We start from the raw sequence: 7,372 nt of genomic DNA, 5'->3' as shown, positions 1-7,372 counted from the left end.
CACTTTATGCCCAGGAACTGATGGAAGAGTTCTGTGACAAGTGCACATCAGTATTTGAGGTGATAAAATTACTCTGATTTTGTTTAATTCTGTATTTGCTGGTCACAACAGTACCAGATCCTTCCTTAGTGCTTTATCAGAATTGCTCAGAAGCTGCCTATAAGCCTACCGCCATAAAGATTTGCATTGTGCTTCAAGTCTCTTGTACACAATATATAGACGTGTATTACGTACAGCCTAATTCTGAAATTGTCTGGGGATATTGGTACTAGGTAATGATTTGGTTTTGGTAAAGAATTCATTTGATAAGGTAACCTGATACTATGAAAGGAGTTGAGCTTGGATTTAGAGCTGTGAGGATCAGTAATAGAATCACAGGACCCAGCTCTGTTGCCAAACTATAGAGGTAAAGTTTGTGATTGCTAAAATCATTGAGAGCTGCAAATCAGATGCCCCCAACACCACAGCCGATTCCTTGAAACTCAGGCCAAGATCTTGAGAATAATTTTTCCCATTATTCAGCTATGGTAGGTTTTAAACAGCTCGATAGTAGTTCTCTATTGGTATGTTCATGATTTGCTCTGTAAACAGATTATCCATTTATCACTTTTGTAAAGTCAGCATTAAATTCTTAAAAAAAAAGGATCAGAAACTGTTCCTGGAATACTGCAGAGGCACGCATTTGACATATGAGCAAGAGATGCCACATGCTGTTCTGTAGATGGTACATGGAGTCCGTGACAAACTCATTCCTACTCCTACTCTTATCTCCTTTGTGAAAATCAGCGCCCAGGAATTAGCAGCATCACGCTGACTAGTTCAATTCCATCTTTTCAAATGCTTCTCTCTTTTCTTTGTAATGTAAGGGGAGAGGTCTTTTATTTTTGTTATTTTTTTTCTGCATTTTAGTAAGACTAACATTCAAGCCAAGAGGCAGGATGCTCTGAGCTGTGCCTGGGCCTCCCTGGAGCTGCGCTGTCCTCTGTCTTGCTAAGGACCGCTGACTTAGAGGTCATGCAGAGGTGCAGTGCCTGGGTGAAACAGCCCTGGGAGGCTCTGCCTCCAATGCAGGGAAGCATCATTGGTTTGGCTCTGTGTCTTAAGTAAAGATAAAACTTCCTCACTAGGATATGTAAAAGGAGTAGAATTTATTGAAATTTTCTGCATGGCTTGAATTTGCTTCTCAGCAGGTGGCACCAAATTCTGCACCAAGGTGTTACCACAACAGTTTCTTGGTGCTGGCAGGGGCTGTTGTGCACCGTACCTATTTAAGGTATCACACTTTTCGCATGCCATCAAAAACCTGTGTTAGAGAAAGTTATGGAGTTCTGTCACACGGCCAGAGAAGGAGCAAAAGTCCTCTTTAGGCATCAGTTGAAATATCAGTTGTTTTCTATGGTTCCAGCTGAGTGGAAGTAGGAAAAAAGTGGAGGACTTAAAGAAGTTATTAAATCTGCTGCTCTGTCTAGATTGGAAACAGCTGCTGCTGGAAGTGGCTGGTTATTGAGATAGTTTGTTCTGCAGCATTCAGGCTGCTTGGAATCTATGTCCCTTGCATCAAACAAATGACAATCGAACAAGTCAACAAAACTTGTATTTTCTGTAATTGTTTGAATATTCTCCTCCAACTTTAACATTTCTTCTTTGCTCTTTCCAACCAAACTGGTGGCTAAGACGCACTTTGGAACAGCTCCAAATGGTGAGATCTTATAAGTCCATTCAGGTAATGATTTTGATCTTTTCCTCCCCTTCCCTCATTCCCCAGAGCAGGGACAGGTGATTGGTACTGACCTTTAGTGCTGTTTATGTGGATGTTTTTTTAAAGAAGTTTTAGAACTCTGCTTGGAATAAAAACTGCCTTCAGAGTTGTGATTATTTCTAGCTTCTGCTAAAGGCATCAAGTGAGCAGGACGTGTCTAAGATACAACAGTACCACGGTGTATAACTGCTTCTCCAGAGTGATTCCTTCCACCAGTGATGTTGTGTGAGATTGTTATCCACAGAATTTTATTTGTCAAAGACGTCTTGTGTAACTTTTTCTCTCCCTCCCCCTCTCCTTCCCAAGCAAGTATCCCTGTGCGCTGCTCCTGAAAGGGGTTTTGCAGCACCTGAGGAATCATTTTGCACTGTGGCTGAAGGTGTGCAGATGGCAGACCACATCTTCCCAGGCTACGGATTTGTATATTCTGTCTAGGCTACTCCCTCCTAAGAAGATCTGGTGTTCTATTCCTCTTTGCTCTAATCACTTGTGCAGCTGAATTGTCTTTTGCAAAATATTTTGCAGAACAGCTGTGATTCTTTCTAATGCTACTGATGTAGCCATGGGTGTCAAAAGCATCATTTAGCTTCAAAAAAAAAAAGGCTCAGGGTTGCTGCTGTCATTCTGAGGGACCTGTGCTGAGACTGGATCAGTTATGACAGTACCAACCCTGATGGCTGTTTTACTAATTCATTCCTAACTTCCCCCGAAGAAGACTTCACCACCTTCCTAGGTGGCCTGTGTCAGTACTCCATCAATGACAAAGTGGCAGTTTCCCACTGCTATTCTATTGCAGAATAATTGGCTGAGTTATCTTTTGCTCGTCTCCCCTGCACTTCTCTTCCCTTGTACTCCCTCCGTTGTCTAGTGACTAGAGGTTCACCTAGTTCAGCCTTTATCATTGGGTATATAAGTCCTCTTAGTTTAGAACCTGCAGAATCTGTAGAAACTGATTCCTGTTTGGAAAGTGAGCTAAAACAAGTAGGCACTGTCCACCTGACAGTAGCACAATATGAGTACAGGAAGGCGAGGTCAGCCAAATTTATGCTGTACCTGACATTAGTTTTTTCTTAGCAGTCAATCCATCATCTCTGCTTTTCTACCTTCCAGTCCTCACATCAAAATGCAGATGCAGTGTCTGTTGAAATACATTCTGAAATAACAAAGAAACCTAAAAATCCTCCATTATCCCAAAACCTTTATGGCAAAATTTTTCTTCAGAGATCCTTCTGCGGTTTTGCAAACATTGTGCACTCTGCAGGCCTCCTTTGAGTACTGGGTTCTCCTACCCTGCCCGCAATACTGCCAGTTACTGCTGCCTGTGAGGGTGCCTGCGACCTGCAGAGGAGGCACCTATGGCCTTTACCTTGAGGCAGGCAAAAAAAAGCGATGAAAGAACAATGTCTGTGGTTTCCTGCCAAGTGGTGTTGGCATTCAGGTAGCTGGCACTGGCTGTATGCCATTACAAGAGAGCCACTGGGTTCATCTCAGTTCTATAATTATCCTCCCTGTAATGCAATAAAGTCTTGGAAAGGTTCTTAGAAAGCTTTTTATTTATAAGGGAAACAAAGGTTGATATGAAAAGACTCTTGTTCCTAATGCTGTATAGCTGACCAAGGTCGTGTTGATCTCGCTTTGTGCAACTTAATGTTTTCAAAAGTTTTTTTATTAGTATGCAAACTGACTACATAATGTGCAGTAATAAAATGGCTGTAATTTTGAGAGATTAATGTAAGTGCTGTCAAGTCCCATTGTAGAAAGGTCCTTTGTAAATGCACTGTTAAATGTACGCAGGTTTGGAATGTGACTGAATCCGAGTAGGCCTGACTTTGCCCACGGAGCCAGAGCAGGGCTCCATAAAGTCAGGATTCTATACAACGAACAAATGTGACCTGTTCAGGACTCGGCTCATATTGTGGTACTAATATCTGACTTTATCTGCTCATATACTCTGGTGGGTTTTCTCCTACAACTAATACTTTTCTATATTATTATGAAAAATGCTTTTAAATGGAATTGAAAGGTAAATTCATGCATTCACGCTCACAGGTATAATTTTCTTTTCAGTGTTTTACGTGTTGGGCAGGAGGTTTGAAACTGATGTAAAAAGGATGAAGGTCACCATTTTTGAAAGCACTGACTTCAAGCCAGCTATTGAATCTCACCATAATGCACCCTAGTACATGGCCTGACTTTCTTCTTCATTCCTTGTTTTCCAAGATCCTTGCATCTCTCTGTTCCTAATGAAGGCGGTCTGAGCAGCTGTGTGTTCAACACTCAAGAAAATCAAGCCATTTACTTAAAGACTTAAGTATGGGTTTAGGAGCCTAATCTTAGACACCTAATTTTTGAAATCTTGGTTGTAGGCATTTTTTTCAGGAATCTCTCTATCCTGATAAATGAAAACATCACTTAAAGAAATGCAGGTCTGTGAGCACTTCTTAATCTTCAGCCTGGTAGATATTGCATTTGTTAACTTCTTCATGGTTTTTGCCTTTACAGTTTACATTTTCAGTGAGTGAACTTGCTCTTTGTGTGTATTGACACCCACCACAGAGGACGTGTCACTGGAACTGCTATGTCAGAGCTGGGAGCAGACAGATCTGCAGTAAAAGAGGACACCTGAGTTCTTGCTGAGAATATTTCCACAGTAAAACCAGGTGAAAAGATGTTTCTTCAACCCACTTGGATAACTCTGTGGATTCAGCTGGCAGTGAAATGAAATGTGGATCACAGTATAAAGGAACAGAGTCCCCATTCTGATTTTTAAGAGCATTGCAGGAAGACGGCCTTGTGGTATGATGTAGGAGACACATGTTGGTATGAGCATAGAGGTGAAGAGGAGCGGTGATTGATGAAAAATGCTGGTTAAGTAATACAGTTCCTTTTATAGTAAACATTCTAGCCTGGTTTTTGTATTGGGAATGACTAGAGATGGTTCACCTAGTGGGTGGTTAATGGCAGCTACATAGTGTTTAAGCAATACCTTATCCTAGAGAATTATGTTCATGATCTGTTCTTTACCCCAAAAGCCTCTGCAAGCCAGCAGCCTCTCTTAGTCGTCCCTCCACTCAATCTGGGTAACCTGGGATAATTCAGTGGGAATTACACAGTAAGCTGCTGAGCACGGGACTTATTTTTCTTTAGCCTTTTGCTTTCCTGGAAGTCATGGAAGACAGAGCTGCTTTTTGCTCGATAAAGTGAGGAGGCAAGGCTCCTAAAGAAAACCGCAGTTCTATTTTTAGAATTGTTTTAATTGGGCATCAGATATGCGGATCTCCAGCCTATTAAACTGGTCACACTGTGTAGTCTGATCCTCCTCTAATAGCCTGTGATTAAATGTGATTCATCATCATCTCCGCTAAGCGCGTGCAAGTGGGAGAACACTGGTAGTGAAGCAGATGCAGTTATTTTCATACCAGCTGCTTTCTCCTGTAAATTTAGTTTGTATTGTTAAACACTGTCATGTTGTCTTTGGGGGTCTCTGCTTCCTGGTCTAGTGCGATGGCCAAATGTCTTTGCTGCACTTCACCAGAGGCTCAGAGTGCTACTGGAAGGGGTGAGACCGACAGAAACAACAGGACTGAAGTCCAGGCAGAAGCTTTGAAGGAAGCCAGTTAGCTATGCCTGGGGGAGAAGAAAATTCTCATGCTTAGTGGGGTTGCCTGGACTTGCCAGCTTTATTAAGGAACTTTTATCGTTTTTTAAGGGCGAGGTATGGGAGGAAAGGGGAAACATTTGGGTTTGCTGATAGTCCATAAAAAGCAAATGTTTAACCAAAGAATAGCTTGTTTAAGTGAAGAGGGAGATCTAGCAGGGGGCTTGTAGCTGCCTAGAGAAGAGGTGTGGCCACAGGATGGGTCCGCTTCAACAGGTGACTGGGTTTTTGTGATCCCAACAATTCCAGAGCAGACTCACTACAGGTAAGAACATTTCGCTTCCTGAGGGTTGCAAACTTGCCTTAAAGCCAAGCTGAGCTGCCTGCTTTAAGGTGCTTAGTTTTCTTCCTGATGTGAGAATCATCTGCCCTCCAATGATGCTGTGGAGGTGCAAGAAAAGGATCCAAATGCCTCCTCCTCCTCCTAGCCTTTAGTCTTTATTTCTAATGGCCCTGGAAAGCCAGTGTTAAAACTCATTCCTTCTGAGGCAGCGTTCGACGGAGGTGCTGTAATACCTGATTTCCAGTGAGTACCTGCCTATGTCAAACACGTTGTACATGCTGAAGGCAGTGGAGATTGCCAGAGGGACAGTTGGTTTGAGCTGTTAGAATTTTCTTCCCAGTCAGGCTTTGCTCCGTCCTACCCTCCAGTAGCCAAAGGCCGTGGCAAGGGATAATGAGGGATAATGTTACTCTTTATCTTCAGGTTCTTTCCAGTAGAGATGCCTCACTCTTCTGATGTCAGCTGAGGAAAGGTAAAGGCACTTGACAAGAGTCACAGGTATCTCAGCCTACCATAAGAATGTATCTTTGCTTTTTCTCTCCCTTAATCCTTGGAGTCATGGCTATAGGAAATGTATTACAGTGGCCGGGGAGCGCTGAGAGCCCCAGACGAAGCTGTCATCCGTGTGAAGGTGAGAGCTACCAGCAGACGAGGCTGGACAAGAACTGGCACTTACCAAGGACATGAGTCAGAGGGAGAGAGGGCTGGCGGGCGTGCGGAGGAAGCAGTGGAGTAGGAAGGCAGGAAGCAGCTGGCAGTGTAGGACGCAGTGAAAAAGAAGGTGTTTGTTTTGACAATTCTGAATGTGCAAAACAGCCCCCAAGGGAACCTGAAGCCTATCAGCCTCGCAGGGCAGTGAGCGAAGCCACACACGTCTTCCACACGCATTGCATCTTGAGACCGCCTCACCATAGTTACTTGCTGCCATTGCCCAGAGTGGAACTGGGGCAAAGACTGTTCTGAAAGGCTTCGGAATAACAGCCACCAGGGCAGGGGATGTGGGTCTGCCGAGGGCCAGGAGAGAGTGCCCGCTTCAAGATCAGATCCTCACAGAGACTAAAGTAAAGCTTTCAAACGCCCAGGTGTTACAGCCTAAACCAGCATCGAACAGGTGAGTTTTGTCAGGAGGGCTCACAGTTGAGCTCACCGCTCGGCAGTTTTAGCTGGCAGGAATTTAAACGTGCTTAGTGCCATGCCATAACTTAAAAGTAGGAAGTGGCACACAAAGCCAGGACTGTAACGAAGTGAAAGCTGAAGATGGGAAAATGAAAGGAGAGATGATAGGATTAGAGGCAGATAGTAGGGACCCACAAAGAGGAGAAAAAGGGCTGCCAAAGGTCTGATAAAAGATATACTCCAGTTAGGTAGAAAGCTATTGGCTTTCACGTAGGAATAGTTTCTTAGGGAACTATTTTATTATAAGATTAGATGGCAGTCTTAAAAGCTAGACAGTGTTTCTTGCATTTTTTTCCCGAAGTAACCCAGGCTGGTGCCTGATGGAGGCAAGAGATTAGTTTTTTGCTGGTCTGATCTGATAAAATGACTGCTGTGTCTCCCCAGATTGAAGATGCTGCCAAAATTTCAGTGAAAACATGATTCTTTGTTAATCTCTGCAACAAAATGCTGATACACAGCCATGGTGTGCAGTCTGAGACTAACATTGAATTGTTTG

Source organism: Phalacrocorax carbo, unplaced genomic scaffold (assembly GCF_963921805.1).
Source record: "Phalacrocorax carbo unplaced genomic scaffold, bPhaCar2.1 SCAFFOLD_58, whole genome shotgun sequence".
NCBI lineage: Eukaryota > Metazoa > Chordata > Aves > Suliformes > Phalacrocoracidae > Phalacrocorax > Phalacrocorax carbo.
Note: the sequence above shows the minus strand (reverse complement) of the source record.